Below are 22,504 nucleotides of genomic sequence, written 5' to 3'. Positions count from 1 at the left end.
AGGAAGAAAGCAGAAAGCAAAAAATCATAAAGAAGGAAAAGGTCAAAATGGATGTCAGAAGACACACTGAAACTTGTTCTCCAACATAGAGATGCTAAATAAAGCAAATGGAAGAAATGAAGAGGTACAAGAGCTGAACAGAAAATTTCAAAGATCAGCTCAAGAAGATAAAGCCAAATATTAAAACAAAATGTTCAAAGATCTGGAGTCAGGAAACCAAAAAGGAAGAACACACTCAGCATTTCTCAAGTTGAGGGAAAAGAAAAAATTCAAGCCTCAACTTTCATTATTGAAAGATTCACTGGACAAATTATTGAATGATGCTGAAAGCATCAGAAACCCTATATATAGGGTCAGTATGGTTCAAGAGAAGATGCACCAGCAGTTGATGGAATAAAAATTGAAATTGTTCAAGAAAGTGAGGCAGCACAGGAGGCATTCACTCATCTATGCCAAGAAATTTGGAAGACAACAACTATCTGGATGATTGGAAGAGATCCATATTTGTGTTCATTCCAAAGAAAGGTGACCCAACGAAATGCGGAAATCATCAGACAATATCTTTGATATCCCGTGAGAGTAAATAAATAAAAGGTAACAGAATTATCTGCAAGCATACATTGACAGAGAACTTCCAAAAGTTCAAGCCAGGTCAGAAGAGGACATGGAATGAGAGTTATCATTGCTGATGTCCGATGGATCTTGGCTAAAAGCAGAGAATACCAGAAAGATGTTTACCTGTGCTCTATTGAGTATGATATTCCATACAAGTTTAGTTTTATTAAAGGTAAAATAGACTGTCTTAAATGGAGGGAAGAGTTAATGGAATGAATATGAGTTAACCACAACAGTGGAGTTGGGGTGGAGGGTTTAGTTCGGGTATTGGAGAGAGCAATACAAGAATGGGGGAGGAGGCAAAAGAACAAAATGGATAGGGGAACACTGAAGCAGGCTTGCATGGCCTAAGTGGGGCAGAGGTAAATAGTGATGTATGCTGACTTGAAACAACAGGGCTCTGGGATACAGGGATCTAGGCACAGTTTGAAGAGGGAAAATAATACTAAAATCCTTGAATGACTTGTGAATATTGGTTTTCCTTGCCTACTATTATAAAATAGAAAATTGAGTGGGTTAGAAAGTAATATTGGGAAATATTACAGAAAACTTGCAAGTCCTATCTTCAGCCGGTAACTGATTGGAATACCTAAAAGGGGAGTCTAGAAATTCCCCAGTAAAATAGGCCTCTTGCAAAGCATTTTAAGAGTATAGGACCTTAGGTGGAATCGTGAGTCCCATTCAGAACTTAATGAGGTGGGGCATTCCCACTAAGCGAGGACAAGCAGACCAGCCTAAAAAACAAGCAGACCTCAGGAAAAAACCCGCTCTAAGACTGAAACTCAAAGGGAACACATAAGCAGGCAAGTAAGCTTGCTGGCAACCATATTGGTCTACTGGTGAGTGGAAGAGGGGGAAAGGCAGCAATGAAGAAATGGCTGAGTTCAACCACAGTCCACTGACTCCCGTTGACCTGGAGATAAGAAAGAGAAGAGGAAAGGCTGGTTGGTCCAAAGTGTGGTAAGACCTGGGGATGCCTGGGACGCCTGAGCCCATGGACAAGAACAGAGCCACAGAGGGCTAATACTGAGAGTGAAGCATCCAGCTGATATGAAGTCAGGAGAGATGCAGGAGAGATGCACAAGAACACCCAAATTTGTACACAGTATCCATTTGATCTAGCCTTAATGGCTTGATAAATCACAACTTGACTAGAGAAATAAAAACACACAATTTTTGATGAAGGAGTCTTCACATCAAATATGCCCTCTGCACACAGGGTAGATAGGGACGGGTAACTTTGACACTGGCTACTTAAAATAATGGGGCAATAAAGAAACAAAGTGACTGGCTTACAAGGTTTCAAGATGGAGTTTTAGTTTAAGAATATGGAGGGGAAGGGAAAGAGTCCCCACTGAAGAGTTTTCGATGAAAAGAGATGGGGATAAGATGCTTATGATTCAATAGTATTTGTTACAATTAATCTTACAGTCAAGAAAAGAGGACCCTAGGACCATCAAGGGGGAAGAGCACAAGGAGAATACAGGACCTTCTCTAGACAAACAGCACTGCCAGAGGCAGAGATGGGGTCATGGAGAAGGGGAGCAGGAGATGGGGAGCAGCTGAGGACTCTTCCCATGAATCTAGAGAATAGGGATTAAGAGTGGCCAAGAGGTAGACTTGCAGAATGTGCCCTTTAGACATGTAAATAATCATAGATGCCTGAGGTTTTTTTTTTAAAGCTAAGTGAATACAGAGAAAGAGTGTTAACTGATGGTACACAGAGGGGGGATTATAATCATTGTAATGAAACAAGGTGCATGATTTGTTGACTGTAAAACTGATGATATGCCCTGTAAACTTTCACTCAATCCACAATAAAAACCTTAAAAAACAAACACTAATTACATGTGCTCTTGGGGACTTCAGTCAGCATTGCGAACCCCAGCCAATTGCAGTAAACAGATGAGACCTTAGAAAATTCCACGGAATGTACTACACAAAGCATAACTACCTTCTGAGGTAGTCAACAATTTTCTAAAGTAGTAATTTAAAAAAAACATACTAGCAGTTGAGTTCAAAGGAGTATTCTGCAAGGAAGCATGCACAAAGTCCAAGACTTCAAGACAAAAACTGTCTCAGTAGTCCCTTAACATCACCATTGCCTGCATTTTTAGCTACAAATAAATTAATGTGTACAAACAACAATCAGGGGGAAAAGAATTGGAGGATGTCAATGACACACTGTAAAACAGTGTATAGAATTGGAGATACTGTTGTTGTTGCCATCCCTGAAAACTAAGAAAGGGACCAATAAATTCTAATTGATAAGCAAAAAAAAAAAGTTTTTCCTGTTTTCTAAAAAGTTTTACTTCTGTAGTTTTTTGCTATTGTTGGGTGCTATCAAGTCAGTTCTGATGCAAAATGACCCTATACACAACAAAAGGAAACAAACTTGCTTGTGCGATTCTTAAAAATAACCATTTTGAAGACATTGATGCTAACACTATGTCCATTCATCTCTTTTTCTTTTTCAATGGCCCTCCATTTTACCGAACATAATGTCCTTCTCAGTGGACTGATCCCTCCTGGTAACATGTTTAAAGTTGTTGTTATTAGGTGCTATAGAGTCGTGTTTAAAGTATGAGAGGCGAAATTTTGCCATCCTGGCTTCTAAGGAGCATTCATGTTGCACTTTTCCCAAGACTTCTTTATTCTTCTGCCAGTCCCATGATACTTTGAATATTCTTCCCCAGTACCACAATTCAAATACATTGAATCTTTTGTGGGTTGTGGTTGTTGTGAACTGCTGTGAAGTCACTTTCAACTCATGATTATAGAGGGTTTCTTAGGAGTGACTGGTGGGTTTGAACCAACCTTGTAGTCCATTAGTTATCCTATAGTGCCACACTAGGTCTTCTGTAGGATGTTGCTATTAAAGTGCCCTGGAGTCAGTTCAACTTATAGCGACCCTATATAGGGTTTCTGAGGAGCAGCTTGTGAGCTTGAACCACCAACCTTGCAGTCCAGCATATTAACTGGAAACACCACTTTAGGACTCTCTTTTGTAGGTAGTCATGTAAAATTCATCAAATTACTGCAACATTTTAAAACATTAACCCTAGTATACTTGTGCCCATTTCAAAGAGAGGCCCATTTCAAAGAGAGGTGACCCAACAGAATGAGAATATCATCGGGCAATATTAATATTGTATGCAAGTTAAATTTTGCCAATGCAAGTAAAATTTTGCTAAAGATAATTTGAAAACAGCTGCAACATTACACTTACAGGGAAATAAATGCCAGAGGTTCAAGTTGGATTCAGGCAAAGAAGTGGAACAAAGGCTATCCCAGCTGATGTCAGGTGGATCTTGGCTGAAAGCAGAGAATACCAGAAAGATGTTTACCTGTGCTTTATTGACTATACAAAGGCTTTCAACCGTAGGAATCATGACAAGCTATGGAGAACATTGCAGACAATGAGTGCTTTGGAACACTAAACTGTACCTAGACCAAGAGATAGTCGTTCGAACAGAACATAGGGACACTGGATGGTTTAAAATCAAGAAAGGTGTGTGCCAGGGTTCTATTCTTTCACCCTAGTCATCCAATCTCTATGTTGAACAAATAATCTGAGAAACTAGATTATATGAAGAAGAACTGGATTGGAGCCAAACTCATTAATAACCTGTGATATATAGAGGATACAACTTTGCTTGTTGAAAGTGAAGAGGACTTAATAAATGTATTTACTGAGGAAAATCAAAGACCACAACCTTCAGTATGGATTGCACCTCTTTATCACTGGACCAGTGCATAACTTCATAATGAACAGAGGATAGACTGAAGTTCTCAAAGACTTCATTTTGCTTGAATCCACTATCAGCACTCACAGATCAGCAGTCTTGAAATCAAACAAGATACTGCATTAGACAAATCTGCCTGCACAAGACCTCTTTAAAAGTATTCAAGAGCAAAGATGTCTGCTTGAGGTCTACAGTCATCTGATCCAAGCCATGGTCATGTTTAATAGCCTCATATGCATGTGAAAGTTGGAAAATAAATAAGAAAAGCCATAGAAGAATTGATGCATTTGAGTTATGGTGCTGGAGAAGGATATTAAAGGTACCATGGACTGCCAGAAGAGAAACAAGCCTGTGTTGGAAGAAGTACAACCAGAATGCTCCTTAGAAGCCAAGATGAGACTTTGTAGCTCATATTTTGGACATATTATCAGGAAAGACCATTTCCTGGAGAAGGTCATTCCCTGGAGGAGGTCCCTGCGATTGTGAGGGTAGGGTTGCTGTGGTCAGAACCGACTCGATGGCCACCTAACAACAAGTATACTCAGTTCAACACAGCTGAGTAAAAACAGAAAAGATGGCATTACTTTCCAAAACCCTCAAAAGGATAGGTGAGGGCATCTAGAAAATAAAGAATTCAACTTCTTCAGTAACAAAGGTGAAATTAATAGCTTTAGTCTATTCTCATTTCAGTCTGTTCCAGCCCATGGAAATTTTCACCCTCAGAAAACGTACAGTGCTTTATGAGTTTGTCACTTTTTGCTAATCTTCAGATGGTGAAATCACTTTAAATCCATTCCTGTCATTTTGGATTTGCATAAGTGTCTTGAAAGAAAAGTCTAAAAAGGCAAAGGCTGATTTAGTGTGAATGAACATGCCATAAAGTATTTCAAACCTCACATCATTCATGTAAATCTTCCATGATTTAAGAATTTTCAACTTGCCAATAACAAGTATTCTAGTGTTGAGCTGGATGCAATAGCTTAGTCTGAGAAGCCACTTTCATTAAAATCCTCCCTCCTGAGGCAATTATAATTTTGAGAGAGAAGCAAAATAAAACCTTCCCTTCAGCCTCAAATTTGCCATCTTAGCCTAAACACGTGATACACTAGGTTCCTAAAGGCAAACAGAGCATTCACCAAGGACAAGGGTGATATTTTTGATAATCAAATTATATTTATTACAAATGTGTTTGGGGAAAATGTTTAATTAAATAACTGAAAAATCACATGTATTTGAAATTTACTAAATCTGTTTGTTTTTTCCAAGTGAAAATTTTTATAAACAGTCACTCAGATAGTGAAAGAGTTACTATCAAATAAAAGGATGTTATTTATGCATTAAGGAGCTCTGGTAGCATAGTGGTTATGAATCAGGCTGCTAACTTCAAGGTCAGCTAGTTCAAAACTACCAGTGGTTCCATGGGAGAAAAATAAGGCTTTCTGCTCCTGTAAAGATTTACAGCCTTGGAAACCCTATACAGGGTTGCTATGAGTTGGAACCGGCTTCACGGCACATCCTTCATTTATGAATTAGTTTAATAATGTAGAAAACAACAGTTAGAATTTCAAATGCATTTTTTTCAAAATCCAAACTTTCAGTGACTTGGAAGCATTGATGTATTACTTTCAAGCTTTCAAGCTATTGTGGCCTGACCATTTTGTTATTAAATAACTTTTTTTGAAAACCTCAAAATTTGATAGAAATAAGAAAGTAATTTATTTTATAACTGAAGAGGGAAAATGAGAATTTTACTTATAAGGCTAAACTGCATTTCAGAGCTTTTAATGATGAACTATTTGATTCCATTTAGTGAGAAGACCATCTGATAATGACTTAAAATATCTATCTAGAGTGTCCACCACTTTTCTGTCAGTTTGTCATACTGTGGTAATTTATGTGTTCCAGATTAAGCCAGATAGTGAGTTCCTCAAGTTGGAAGGAACTCAAAACTGGGGAAAGACTGTCCCTTCAAAGAACAGTTGACCTTAATGACTTATACGAAGTAAAACTTTTGTGACCTTCATTTGCTGATGAAACTCATCTAAAAATGGAAATAAATGCTGAAGTATGAGTCTAGGAAAAATGAAAGTAATCAAAAATGAAATAAAACACACACACAAATTGGTATTCTAGGCATATTGTTGTTAGTGACATCGAACCAGTTCCAACACATAGAAACCCAAAGGGTTTCCAAGGCTGTAATGTTTACAGGAACAGAAAGTCTTATCTTTCTCTCATGGAGCATCTTCTAACCACAACACTCCTATCCTAAGCATTAATGAGTTGATATGACATACATAGACCACTTTGAATTGGACAGTCATATGGTTCACTGTTAGAAATGACAAATTGAAGAGGAATGGTGTCACATTCATTACTTGAAAGAACATTTCAAGATCTATCTTGAAGTTCAGTGTTGTCTGTGATAGGATACTATCTGTATGTCTACAAGGATGATGAAATTGAAGGATTCTACTAAATTCTTCAGGTTGAAATTGATCAAACATATAAGCTTTCAAGATGAATTGATAATTACTATGATTAGAATGCCAAATTTGAAAACAAAGAGGAAGGGTCAGTAGTTGGAAAATTAGACTTGATGTTAGAAAAAATGCTGGTGATCACATGCTATAATTTTATAAGAACAACAGTTATTCAATGAGAATATTTTTTTCAACAATATAAATGGCAACTATACATATGTACCTCTGAGATTAAATTCAAAGGAATCAAATTGACTATGTGGGAAGAGACTATGGTGAAGCTCAATATCATCAGCCAAAACAAGACCAGATGCTGACTCTGGAACAAAACATCAGTTGCTCAGAAAATTACAAGGCCATGAAAGGCAAAATGTGACCCATCTAAACAACAGATTTGAAGCTTTAGACACTAATGGCTGAACACCAAAAGAGTTGTGCGATGACATCAAGAACATCAAGCATGAAGAAAGCAAAAGGTCACTAAAAAGACAAGAAGGAAAATACCAAAATGGATGTCAGAAGGAACTCTTAAACTAACTCTTGAATGTGGAGATGCTAAAGTGACTAGAAGAAGGGCTGAACAGAAAATTTCAATAGGCAGCTCAAGAAACAAAACCAAAGCATTACAGAAAACTAGAAGAACTAGTGAAAAAAATTCAAAGAAAAAAAAAAAAGCCTCTGGTTGAAATATTGAAAGACTATATGGGCAAGATCTTGAATGATACAGGAAGCACTACCAATCACAATCAGTTCTATTTAATCAAGAACCAATAAATAGTACTAAAGGAAGAAGTCCTAGCTGCAGTAAAGATATTGGTGAAAAAGTCTCCAGGAATTGACAGTATATAAACTGAAAATTTTCAACAAACTGATTCAGTGCTACATACACTCAATTAGCTATGGCAAGAAATTTGTAAGACAGCTGCATAACTAACCAATTGGAAATAATATATGAGGCCATTTTATGAATGGTGACCCAACAAAATGTGGTGACTATCAAACAATATCATTAATATAACATAACTAAAATTTTGGTAAAGAGAATTCAAAAATAATTGCAAGATACATCAACAGGGAGTGACAGAATTCAAGTCATATTCAAAAGTGGACATGAAATAAGGAGTGTCATCAATGTGAGGTAAATCTTGGCTAAAAGCAGAATAATAGAAAGATATTTACTTATGCTTTGTTGACTACACAAAGGCATTTGACTGTGTGGATAATAAACTATGAATATCATTGCACAGATTGGGTATCCTAGTACACTTACTTAATTGTGCCTATGGGGAATCTGTACCAAAAGACCTAGAGGCAATTGTTTAAATTTTTCATAAAATTGTCCTATGTGTGCCAGACATGCAGCCTTTCATCATACATATTCAGTCTATATGTTGAGCAAGTAATATAGTAAGTTGTATTTCGTAAGCTGTATTATATGAAAAAGGATGTGGTATCAGGCTTAAAGGAAGATTCTTTAAAAACCTGTAATATGCAGATGATACATAACTTGCATATTGAAAGTGAAGAGGATTTAAAATACTTACTGATGAAGATGAAAGAACACAGCCTTCAAAATGGATTGCAGGTCAATGTAGAGAACATGAAAATTCTCACAACTGGATGAATATCATCACTATAAATAGAAAAAGGATTGACATGGTCAAAGACTTCATTTTACTTGAATCCAGAATCAGCACTCATGGAGGCAGCAGACAAATCAAAAGATAACTGCATTAGACAAATATGCTGCAAAACATCTCTTTAAATTGTTCAAGAGCAAATAAGTCACTTTAAGAACCAAGGAATATTTGACCCAAGCCATGGTATTTTCAATCTTCCATATGCATGTGAAAGTTGGACAATGACTAACAAAGATCAAAGAAGAATCAATGAATTTGGATTATGATGCTAGTTTAGAATATTGACAGTACCATGGAAGAGAAAACCAATCTGTCTTGGAAGAAGTACAGCCAGAATGCTCCTTAGAAGCAAGGATAGCAAGACTTTTGTCTCTTGTGCTTTAGATATGTAGTTAGGAGAGACCAGGAGAAGGATATAATGGTTGGTGTAGAAGAGAGTCATTGAAATAGGGGAAGACCCCAATGACATGGATTGATACAATGGGGCCAAAAATGGGCTCAAACATACAGCAATTGTGAAGATACAGGTATACAGTATTTCATTCTACTGCATTTGGGTGTGGTGCTACAGGGTAATGCACTGGGATGCAAGGTCTGTTTGACTGCAAAGTTGGTGGTTCAAGCTTACCAGCTGCTCCTCAGAAACCCAACATAGGGTTGCTATGAGTCATTTTCACCTCTGTAAGTGTACAGAGAAGTCTCCTGTACAAACTGTACTATAAATTGCAAGAAGAAAATTTTCCAGTGCATCTTTCACCTGAGAGTCTCAGGACTAAATTCTTCTATTATGGATGTATTGTTTTGCATTCTTTTTTTCTATTTTCCAATGTAAACATAAAGATATTGTATTGATTTTTGGAGTACTAATCTTCTACCCCCGTTCGGGAGCCCCACTGTGAGTAATTTCCTTGTGAAGATCATGAGTGTTATTACTGAAAGTAAGACACCACACAGTACTAAATGCGAGCATTGGCAGTACTCATCAATATATCCTCTCCTCTTTACACTTTCTGAAGATGTTGTCATATAACTCAATTTCTCATAGTTCGTGCCTTAAATTTTTTCACATTCCAGAAATACCCTTGGCCCAAACTTACCTTCTTATACAACTGATTTCAAGATACAATTTACAAATATATTCCATCTCTTCAAAACTAACTTTTTTCAGGATAAAGTCTCTTGAAGCATGTACTTTATGCAACACATTTGAAGAACTGGTGAGATGGATGAAGTCACACTGTTCCTCAGCATTACACTCATTTTACAAACACAAACAGTATCGATTGCTTATGCTACTACACTGATTTCAATCACAATGTCAGTCCTGTTATGAATCAGCTTAATGCTTGTCTTAGCTCTCCCTATATACAGTCTGGTGCTGAAATTTAAAAATTAAGTGGAGTTCCATTGAACAGCCACATTTTGCCTTCCAACATGTGTTAGATTCCACATCAAGGAGTTTTAAGGTAGAAAGTAGTTTGTTCAATGAATGTTCCAACCTAAATGAATTCTTAATTCTCTATATGACCTTTCCTGGCACCTTAGCTTTTACAAACACTGTTATTAAATGTAGCAACCAAATGAATCCGGTAGATTCAGGGAGGGTAGTGAGTGGTGAGTAAAGACAGTGACAACAAAGAAATATCTGTAGCTTTTTAATAGCCTTAGCAAGGATAAAGAATAACTGAAGAATGTAAGGCTAGACACAAAGTTATTTGCAAAAGATTTAGGTAAAACACTTCCATAGGATCCTACCAGTTGGAAGCTCAAAAGACAGGGGTGGGGATTATGATTAATAAGAAAAATGGAAAAAATTATCAGAATCAACTTTTTAAATCTCTGGAACTTAACCAAGGCTTTTGTAATCCAGGAATCATTTTACAAAGAAACAAACAAAAAGCAAAAAAAAGCAAAAAACAAGACAAATTCCAGCTGAATCTTGATAAAAAGAGTGCTATCATGTCTGGTTGTTATGAGCCGTGGAGTCAGTTCTGACTCATAGTGACCCTGTACAGGGTTTCTGGGGCTGTAAGTTTTTATGGGAGCAGAAAGCCTCATCTTTCTCCCATGGAACAGCTGGTAGTTTCGAACTGTGACCGTGAGGCTCGCAGCACAATTTGTAACCACTATGCTACTAGAGTCTTAGCTTTCCCTATTTCTATTTACCCTTCCAGAACCAGACTAGCCTTTAAAACCAACAACTTAACAATCCCAGTGAAACCATTAGCCTCACAGTCACTAGAGAGGAAAGAATGGAGATGTAGCTCCTTCAAAGCATCATCCCTGGAGGCCAGTCATTATTTGACTTCTCTGGTGGTTATCAGAAAGACCATATTTACCAGGCTGTCTTTATTTGACATGACCCAGAGCTTACTCAGTAAGAAAGACATTTTCCATGTAAACAGTTGATGAACATGTTGAGAGGCAATTTGGCTGTCTGAGAGAGTAGATAACAGTTGGAGAAAAACTGGGCTAAGTAAAAACTTAAAAGGAAAAGCTGAGCAATGAATGAGCTGTCCAAAATGGTTTTGAAAAGATGAGACACAGTTGTCAGAAGTTAGAATGCAACACATTTGTAGAGCTTTGTTCACAGGGCTTGGTGAAGGTCTGGACTCTAATTTCTGGCTGACCTGGGAACTTTACACAAGCAAAATGTAAAAGCTAAGTCAGAGTTGGCAACTGCCTGGCTGGGTGTTAAAAGTATACCCTGATGAAGAAAAGTTGTGGGGGTGGGGGGAAGGTTTCAGGAGAAGCAGAGACAAACAGCTGAGGGTCCTCACTGGGGGCACGGGAAAAACAAAGAAGTCACTTTCCCAGGACAGTCCTGGAGCTTTAGATCTAATATAAAGTAAGGGGAAATAGTTTCAGGTACCCACTGGAGTAGAAACCTGACTGTGGCTAGGAGAAATGTGATTTCTGAATCAACTGGGACACTGTCTGGGGCTGGTAGAATTGACAGAGATCAGAGGGTGGAGCTACAGCCAGACTGATAAAATGCAAAGGCCACAGAGTGACTTGTAGAAAAAGAGTTGTGATGTTTTTCCTTTAACTCTTTTTCCTTCTCTCCCCTGCATACACACACTGCTCAGCCCAGGCATCTTTAGGTGAGTGAGGGTGCATCCCCCAAAGTGTCCAGCATTGCACTCACAATGTACAATTTTCCCACAGCACAAAGTGGAAGTCACTGAAAGCCCCAGTGGTTCCACAGTTTAATCCTCTGGTGACTTCTTCTGATGTCTGACTCTGGGATTAACACCTAAATCTACCTGGGCGGGCAGGTGTCTTTATTCCTGCCTTAGCTAACAAGAGATAGTAGGTCTGACCACACAGAAAAATTGTATTTGCACCCTCTATACAAGGACACAGTTATGTTGAGAATTAGGATGTACATACACAAATACCTAACTGATCTGAGATAAAATTAGGAACAATATTTCTTCCATTCATTTCTCAATCTCTGTGTACCTCCCAACCACTGGAGATTCCTACTGTGCACACACACTGACCTGCACAGCAAGGACTAATGGACAATATGCTACGGATTTGTTTTTGTGTGCTTTATTTTTGGTCCTTTTTGTTTTTCTTTTTTCCAGGGGGTGGGAGCTTTCTAGCCCTATGTTACCCAAGAAGAGACAGCAATCCCACCATGCATACAGGAGCCAGTATCAGCTTATCTCCAGATCACATCCACTAGGAGACACTCATTAAGCTTTATAACACAGCAACAACATGCATTTATTTAATCACTGAAAACACATCTAACTATTGATAAAGCATAAGAAACAACAAAAGATCTCGGTACATATCCAGAAACAGAAAAGAGTAACTGAGACAAATAAGCAGGAGGTAGGCACAGACTTCCCATTAGAAGGAGAGCAGGATTTGTAACTGCTTAAGAAGGAATTCAGAAGAATGATATTCACACATATCCAAAAGCTTCACAGAAGAGTAGAGGAAAACGCTACAGGAGCAATCAAGTAAGATAGATATAGCCTTGGAAACAATTCAAAACCTGCAAAAAGAGGTACAGATGATTAATAATATCAGAAATGAACAATACACTGGAAGGGCAAAGGAATAGAATTGAAGAGATTGAAGCCAGAACCAGCGAGCTTAAAGACAAATCTCTCAATACGGCTAAGATAGAAGAGCAAGAAGAAAAAAGGATAAAAATCTAAAGAGAGTTTAAAATTCATGTTGGACAACATGAAGAGAAATAACTTAAGAATTACTGGCATTCTGGAACAGGAAGAATCACAGAAGTACACAGAGGAGATAGTTGAGGAACTACTGGGAAAGAAAACTACTGTAATATCTTGAAGGATGAGAAGATAAGCATTCAAGAAGCTGAAAAACCCCAGGAAGGATAGACCCCAAAAGAAAATCACCAAGACATATTATAATAAAAGACGAGAAGAGAATCCTAAAAGCAGCCGGGGAAAAAGAGAAGTGTTATTTACAAAGGCAAGCAAATCAGATTTAGCTCTTATTTTTCAGCAGCAATCAAAACAATCCAGGATTAACAGAATCTCAGACATTTTGTCAAAGCACTTCAAAACATTGTAAAGGGAGTTCTTTGGACTGAAAACCAACAAGAGAAAAATATAGGAACAGAGATCCATGTGGTGAGGAGGTCAGGTAGATTGAAGGATAAAATAGACTGTCTTAAATGGATGGAAAAGTTAGTAGGTTATAGGGTAAACACAAAGTTAATACTTCACAACATATCATTAAAATAAAGATCCAAGAAGAATATGGGAACATGAACTCAGCATAAGGTATGCAGAACAAAAGAACCAGCAGCACCACAAAAAAACAATTAATACGTACCGATAACTACATTGCATGTCAATGGATTAAATGCACTAATTCAGAGACAGAGTGGCAGAATGGATAAGAAAACAGCCCTTCAATATGCTCCATGCAAAAGACACACCTTACAAAGACAAAAACAGACTAAAAGTTAAAGGATGGAAAAAATATACCAGGCTAATTGCAATAAAAAACAAGCAGGAGTAGAAATACTAATCCCTGATTAAATAAACTTTAAGGTAAAATCCACCATGAGAAAAAGAAGGACACTATCTCATGAGTAAATGGTCAATTGAGCAAGATGACATAACCATAATAAATATGCTCCTAATGAAAGATCCCTAAGATAGATAAAGCAAACTCTAATAGATTTGAAGAAAGATATAGATAGACAAAGCTTCAATAATAGTGGGAGTTTTGAAAAAGGACAGAACAACCCAGCAACAGCACAATACACATTCTTTTCCAGTGCACATGGAACATTCTCCAGAATTGGCCAATGGTATCAAATTAGAATTCAACTATAGGAAGACCAAGGCAATACAGTCAAATACATAAAAACTAAAAAACACCCTGCTGAAAAACAACTGGGTAATAGAAAAAATAAAACATGAATTTTGCAAGTTCCTAGAAACAAATCAAAACAAAAACACAACATACAAAAATCACTGGGACACAGCAAAAGCAGTGCTAAGAGGAAAATTTATTGCCATAAATGCATACATCCAAAAGAAAGAACCAAAATTAACACAGTATCTACAACAATTAGAAACAGACCAACAGAGGGAACCTACAATCAGAAATATTAAAGATTAGAACAGATAATAAATGAGATAAAAAACAGAAAAACTATAGAAAGAACCAACAAGACAAGAAGCTGGTTCTTTGAAAGGATTAACAAAATTGGCAAACCTATCAAAAGAGGGAGAAGACACAATTAACACACATTAGAAACCACAAGGGTGATGTCACAATGGAACCAAAGAAATCAAAAGGTTAATAATAGAATACTATGAGTTGTACTCCCTCAAATATGAAAACTTAAAGAGATGGATACATTTTTAGAAAAACACAACTAACCAAAACTTACACAGAGTGAAGTAGAAAACCTTAACAAAAGTAGAATTTGATCAGGTCATCAAAAAACTACCAACCAAAAGAAGAAGTCCAGGCCCAGATGGCTTCACTGGTGAGTTCTACCAAACATTAAGGGAAGAGCTGTCACTAAGAAAAGAGTCCAGTAGCACATCAAAAAAATAATACATCATGATCAAGTGGGATTCATATCATGGATGCAAGGATGATTCAATATCAGAGAAACAATCAACGTAGTCCACCACATAAATAAGAAAAAATAAGAAAAAATAAAAGAACCACATTTGAAGGGAAATTCCTCAACATAATTAAGAGCATATATACAAAACCAACAGCCTACATTACTCTCAATGGAGAGAAACTGAAAGCCTTCCCTCTACAAACAGGAACCAAACAAGGATGCCCTCTGTCACCACAACTATTCAATACTGTGCTGGAAGTCTTAGCAAGAACTATATGGCAAGTCCTATATATGGTCCTAAACATAGAAAACCCCAAAGACTCAGTAAAAAACCTCACTGGAAGATTTAACAACAATGTGGCAGAGTATAAGATCAATATACAGAAATCAGTTGGATTCCTCTATGCTAATAATGACAGTGATGAACAGGAAATAGTAAAGCAATACCATTTACAATAGCCACCCAAAATACTATAAAACACTAATATAAGAAACCAAAAGAGACTTACAAAAATGAAAGAGTATACAATACTCCCGGGTAAAAGACTTAACATTGTGAAAATGTCAAGACTGCACAAAGAAATCTACACATATAATGCAATCCCATTCTTCAAAGAGATAGAAAAGACAATTACAAACTAGATAGAAAGGAAAGACACCCAGGATAAGCAAAGCATTGCTTAAGAAGAAGAATATAGTTGGAAACCTCTCACTCCCCGATTTAAAATTTTACAACATGGCTACAATGGTGAAAACAGCTCGATATTGGTACAATGAAAGATACATAGATCAATGGAATAGAATCAAGAATCCAGAAATTAACCCATCTACATACAGCCAACTGATTTTTGCAAACGGACTAAGTCTCTTCAACAGAGGTTCTGGCAGAACTGGAAAGCAATATGTGAAAGATTGAAACAAGACCTTTACCTCATGCCATATTCAAAAACCAGCTCAGCATGGATTAAAGACCTAAATGTGAATCCCAGAATTATAAAAGCCATGGATGAAAAATAGGGACAAATGTGAGTGCTCTAATACAGGAACACATAGACTACCGAACATTGTGAAAATTGCACCAAAAAAAGACAATATAGATGATTGGGAATATGCTGAGTGAAATTAATTACAAAAGGGTAAAAAGGGAGTACACAGAATGGGAAAAGATCTCTCGCAATGACACATCAGACAAGGGAATAATTCCTAAAATCTATAGGAGATTACACCTCTACAAGAAAAGGACAATAAAGATTGAATTTAAAAATGGGCACAAGACTTGAACAGCAAACATATCAAGACATGTTCGCCATCACTAGCCATTAGAGAGATGCAGATCAAAATAACAATGAGATATCATCTCACATCAGCAATAACAGCAAAGTTCAAAAAAGTAGAGAACAATAAATACTGGCAAGGATGTGGAGATACTGGGACCTTCCTACATTGCTCGTGGGATTGTAAAATAGTCCAACCACTCTGGAAAACAGTATGGCATTTCCTCAGAAAGTTGGAAATAGAAAGACCTTATAATCCAGCAATTCCTCTACTTGGTATTTATCCACAAGGAATATGAGCCATAACATGAGTAGGTATATGCACACTAATATTCATAGTAGGTATATGCCCACCAATGGAAGAATGGATAAACAAACTTTGGTACAACCACACAGTGGAATATTTTGCTGCCTTCAAGAATAACAAGTGAAATTAGTTACACAAGGAGAAATACTGTATAAGACCTTCATTGCAAAAAGCTTTACTGGTGGTGTGGGGGGGTGAGGGGAAGGTAGAGAATAGACACACAATAGTATGGGCGGATACACAAGAAGAGGAAGGGGAATACAAGAATAAGGCAGATCTGAGAACATTTAAGCATATTTGCATGGGCTAAATGGGTAAAAGAGGGGAAATAATGTTAAGATGCTTGACTATCTTACGAATCTTGGTTTCCCTTGCCTACTATTGTAAAATAGACACTTGAGGGGGAGAGAAAGGACTACACAAAAAATCACTATAGAAAGCTTGTGAGTCCATCTTCAGCCTATTACTTATTGGAATACCTAAATGGGGGACTAGAACTTGCCCAGTGAAAGAGGTTGACTATGTGTTCCAGATTGAGTATGTATAGTGAAAAAGTACATACCTTTTCTGACTTAAAACCATTTCGTATCTTTTGCTCTGTAAATAGACTTCTGGGTCTATGTACAGGCTCCACATAAGCACCAGTGTTCTGTAATTCCTTGTCTTCACAATGTTATCTATAATTTTTTATGATCCAGTGTTCTGTAATTCCTTGTCTTCACAATGTTATCTATAATTTTTTATGATCCAGTGTTCTGTAATTCCTTGTCTTCACAATGTTATCTATATTTTTTTATGATCCACAAGACTTTTCATTGTCAATAAAACACAGGTAAACATCTCTGCTCTTTCCTGCTTTCACTCAAGGTCCTTCTGCTTTCACTCAAGGTCCATCTGCTATCAGCAATGATATCCCTCTATGTATATCAAGTTCTCAATATGGTTTGAATTTCTGAAAGTTCCCTATTGATGTATTGCTGAAACCATTCTGTTGGGTCGCCTTTATTTTTGCAATGGACATCAGTAACGGATCTCTTCCAAATATCTTTCCATAGACAAACAAGTACATCTCCAGCTTTGTATCCATTTGCAGAAATGTTTCAACTAATATTTTGTCGATTCCTGAAGCTCTGTAATTTGCCATTGCCTTCAGTGAAGCTTGGACATCTTCCTTTAGTTCACTGTTAAGCTTGATTACATGCTACCTCCATAAATGACTGAACATCAACCAATTATTTTTGTACACTGACTATTTCTTCCATCTTTTGATCCTTACTACATCGTTCAGTATTTTCCTCATAGAATCCTTCACTATTGAGACTTGAGGATTGAATGTTTCCTTCATCTGTTCAGATCTTTGTCTTCAACTTTTCTTTTTCTCACTTTAGCTTCTCAACATTATTGAGCAAGTTCTAGCACAACAAATACTTCAGATGTTTAAAGAAGTCACAACATGAGCAACAAAAACAGAAGCCAATTCTGGGGGAGGAAGAAGGATATTATTTCCACATTATGTATACTCCAAGGGGATAAAAATAATCAATACACACTGTCCATAATAATGTTGAATTATAACAAACAACCAAACAGAAATGCTAATGTTAGAAACAATAATAACTATAATGATATATTCATTAAGTTGGGTCAAAAGCAGATGTGAGCAGACATATGGAAGATATATATCAATAGATAGAATAAAAAATGTAGAACATCATCAAGCAAACCAATGTTTTCAAAATGGGTGTCCCAAACCAGAAAGAAAACCTTCTGCAAAGCAATGAAAAATATTAATCTTCACATCCAGTAAGTTCAGTGCCAAGAAGGATAAACTCAAAAGTAAGCACACCAATAAAACAACATAATCCAACTATGAAATCTCAAAGTCATAGGGAGAACCTTGAAAATAAGGGAGAGAAGTGATTCATTACCAGAGGTAATCATCAATGAGATTAAAAACTGATTCCCTCATCAGAAACCAGGAAGCACAGAAGGCAGTGGGGTGCTATATTCAAAGATTTAAAACTGAGACTGTTTTTAAATCTTTAAATATTGTTATTGTTTGGACTGTGATTCTCTAAAACATATGCTGGCACCCCACCCCTGTACCAGTAAAAAAGGATCCATTTGGAAATAGGACATTTGGAAATAGGACATAACAAATTAGAATGGATCCTACACTTTTTATGCTTAGGCATAAAAAGCAGAATAGACACAGAGACATATGCAGTCAAAATAAGGGAGACAAATGACAGAGACAAATTTATCTATAAGCTCAGAAACGCCAAAGTTTGCTGGCAGCTACTAGAAGCTGCAATAGACAAGGATCACCTATACATCTATACCCTGAATTCAAACTTCTAGCCTCCTGAGTTGAGAGAAAATAAATTTCTGTTTTTAAAGCATCAACTTATTGTATTTGCTACAGTAGCACTAAGAATCTAAAGCAATACCCAAGATATTTGAAAACATTATCTTCCAATTTTTACATTAACTTTTAGAGCAGTATTACTCACAATAGTCGAAACATAGAGTATTATTCATCTATAAAATGGATGGAGTTAGAATATATTCTGTAATATGGATAAACTAATAATGACCAGACCAACACAATATCAATATAGAAAAGGAAGATTCATTAAGGTGTATAAGAGTCACAACAAAGATAAATACTATTATGTTCATAATTCTGCATTAAAAAAAAAAAAAAAAAATCCTTGAAGACATTTTGCTAAGTGGAAGACATCATGTACAAAAGACCACATATTTAAATATCCTACACTGCAATAATAGAAGGTAGACTAATAGTTGTAAGGGCTACACAAGAAAGAAATGGAGAGTAACTGTTAATGGGTATGGGACTTCTTATGGAACACTTAAAATGTTCTGGAATTAGATAATCATAATAGTTGTACAGTCTTGTGAATATGCTAAAAACTAATGAATTGCACACTTTAAAACAGTGAAGTGTATGGTATGTAAATTATATCTCAAGCAGGACTTCAAGAGAGGGACTAACAGTCATCAAAATTATGATTGTTCAGAAAGCATACAAATATTTTAATGTATATTTCACAAGATTACCCCTTTGTCTCGGATAAAACAGAACTAGTATGTGCCATGCTGTTGTTAAGTGCCATCATGTCAGTTCTGACTCATGGAAACCTTCATGGCAACCCTGTATAGGGTTTCTACGCAGTGAACCATCAACTTTGTGGTTAGCAGTCTAATGCTTATCCTACAGCGCCACTCAGAACTCTTCTAGCAGTCCTCATTTTAGCACACACTAGATGTGATCCTCATCTGCAAGGAACACTCAGAAAAAAAAACTAATTTTTGCAAGATTGGAAAAAAGTGTTCAAGTGTAAGAATCAGAGTGGAAAGAGGAAAGGACAAGGGACAACACTTCAGGTCACAACTCTCACAAACTAACTTGTGTTCATGAGTTAATTGTTGCTTGTGGACTAGAAGATTTCACTATCTGGAGGTTGGCTGTTGACATTCAAATAGAGTAGTAAGAAAGATTCATTTGATATAAAATAAGTGATGTTAATGGAGAAAATTTAGACATCAGCTCAGGCTAAAGAGGAAGACATATGTTGGCATATAGAAAATATACAGGCCTTTTATTCTCCCTTAAAACCATTGAGGTATTTGCCTACTTTCCCACATTTATGGTGAGCTCTGTCCTCACATAGTAGTTTTTGATGTCTCAAAATTATAGATCTGACATTCAGTGTTCTGTGAAATATTATGTCTAACCCTTCTTCAGATTTCTAATACGGTCATTATATGCTTATTGGACTTTGGCCATGTGATCTTCATTCTCTAAAGAAAGAATAAAATATTCTATATAGATTGCTGTGAATCAGCCCTGGAAGATTTGAAGTCAATAAAATGACTCAATATAAGTACCATTGCTTTTGACACACAAAGACATTGTTGAGGATTTCTGATGTTGGGTATCTTTTCGGGAGCAGAAAGTTTCATCTTGCTCCTGCAGTACTGCTGGTGGTCTGATCCGCCGACCCTGTGGTTCTCAGTCCAATGCTTATCTGAATAGAGCCACTGTGCTCTGCTTTAATATTTTACTATTTTCTAAAAAAGTAATAAACTCTTTTCTTATTCTTCTGTCAGATAGGTGAATTTTAACTTATTTTTGCTAGTATTACAAAAGCAATGAAAAACAACATGTAGTCCTACTGATATGAATTTAAGTAGCCCTGGTTTCCTAGTGGTTATGTGTTTGGTCTATAAACCGAAAGGTCAGCAGTTCAGGAGATCGGTGAGGCTTTCTGCTCCTGTAAAGATCTACAATCTACATAGGATCACAACTCAAGGGCACGTCACCACCATTACCACCAGTGATACTAATTTAAGGTCATTACATTATTAAGTAGCTATCCAGATTCAAATTAAATTGTTAACTTGCTTCTGTATAAAGCATCTAATTCTGTCTAAAAGATCTAATTCTGTCTAAAATATTTAACTATATTGACAAAAAGCTGGAGCCTAGTCTGTAATCACCCTTATAATATATTGTCCTTTTAAAACATAGCCCATTATGGTTGTTTGCCCTTTGATATTTTAATTGTTTGGGGAAAAAAATGCAGGAACCAATTTCAGGAGAAAGACAAAGATTAAATCTTCTGAAAAACACTGGAAATTAACTTTGAACCACTAAAACTAATTTTATAGCATAGAATTTTATAAACATGAATTCTTTTATTTTACTATTTTGAAAGATCTGTATGTCATTACTTACTAACATTCATTTTAGATTGGAATTTCAAATATTTTCATCAATTTCAACTCTGATATCATGTTTCCCTGTCACCTTTCTTTGTTGCTGTTTGTTGTCTACCACATATTAATCCCACAATTTGGAACTGAAACAGCCTGTCCATTGCCTTTGCTCTTTTTAGATACTATCACAGAGACTCAAGAAGCCCTGTTGGCACCATGGTTAAGCATTCAGCTGATAACAGAAAGATTGGTGGTTCAAAACCAGCAGTGATGCATGGGAGACAGGTAGATGTGAGGGTCAGTATCCATAAAGATTACAACCTTGGAACCCCTATGAAGCAGATATACTTTGTCTTATAGAGTCACTATGACAGGTAAGCTTGTATGTCAACTTGGCTGAGCCATGATTCTCTGGCTTGGCAGTTATGATGTAGTCATACCCAATGACAAGATTGATAAAACTTCCATAATGAGATCTGCTGTAAGCAGCCTATCTTTTGAAAGGGAATTTCCTTAGGAATGAGGATGATCTTTATCAAATATACATGAATATTTGGAATATTCATGTATATTTGATAAAGGTCATCAAAAAACAAACAAACAAACAAACAAAAAACCCTACACCTTTTTGCTTAATCTGGATCCTTCAAAAGGCTCATTATGATCTAACCCTTGGTTCATTAGACTTGAGCCAGTGGCCTGCCATATATACTGGTGACCTTTGTATTTATTAACTTCTACAGCCTGTGAGTCTGCAGCCTGCTGTCTGATCTGATCATCTTCACTCATTATCACTGAACCTTCCAGAATTACATCTGTACAATGACTTGGGACTTGGCCACTTTCAACACCTGTGTAAGCCATTTACATTTACTTGGAACTTGCAAGCCTGTGCAACTGCATGAATTATCACGATAAACATTTAAATCTCTGGAATGCATATGGTACCTAATACTTTCCTGATGTGTTGTTGTAGAATCAGCACTGGACTCCCAACCACAAGATCATCAGTTCAAACCCATTTGCTGTTCCTTGGAAACCTACAGGGTCCCTATGAGTCAGAACTGACTTGATGGCACTTAACAACAACTTTTCAGCGTCCTTCCCTCAACATGTAATAATTGAGCTGCCACAAAGATCACCATTGGCATTATGGATACAAATAAAATAGCAAACTCTTTATAAAGATACAGTCTAATACAGGTTATTTCATTTTCAAGATAAAATATCAACAAAGTATTATAAGTATTATGATGAATATATGTGAAAATAAGTGAGACAAAATAGGAAAGAATACTTATTCCTACCTCAATGTGGGAAGAAAGGTCCCAGAAAAGATTTGCCAGGTGTGGCGCTGTGAGTTAATGCACTGGACTATAAGGCCAGTTTGAACTGCAAGGTGGTGGTTTCTAGCTAACTAGCCACTCCTAGGAACCTCTATACATGGTCACTATGAGTTGGAACTGACTTGATGGCACTTAACATCAAATTCTTTGTCAATAACGTCAGTGCTCCTTGGACCTCTTCCTTCAGTACCGTTGGTTCTTGTCATCAAACATTTCTTTTTGGTACAGTGACTCTGTATATGCCTTCCATCGTCTTTTGATG

This window comes from Chrysochloris asiatica, unplaced genomic scaffold (assembly GCF_000296735.1).
Source record: "Chrysochloris asiatica unplaced genomic scaffold, ChrAsi1.0 scaffold00235, whole genome shotgun sequence".
In the NCBI taxonomy this organism is placed as follows: Eukaryota; Metazoa; Chordata; class Mammalia; order Afrosoricida; family Chrysochloridae; genus Chrysochloris; species Chrysochloris asiatica.
The sequence above is the reverse complement of the archived record's forward strand: the minus strand, read 5'-3'. Positions refer to the sequence as shown.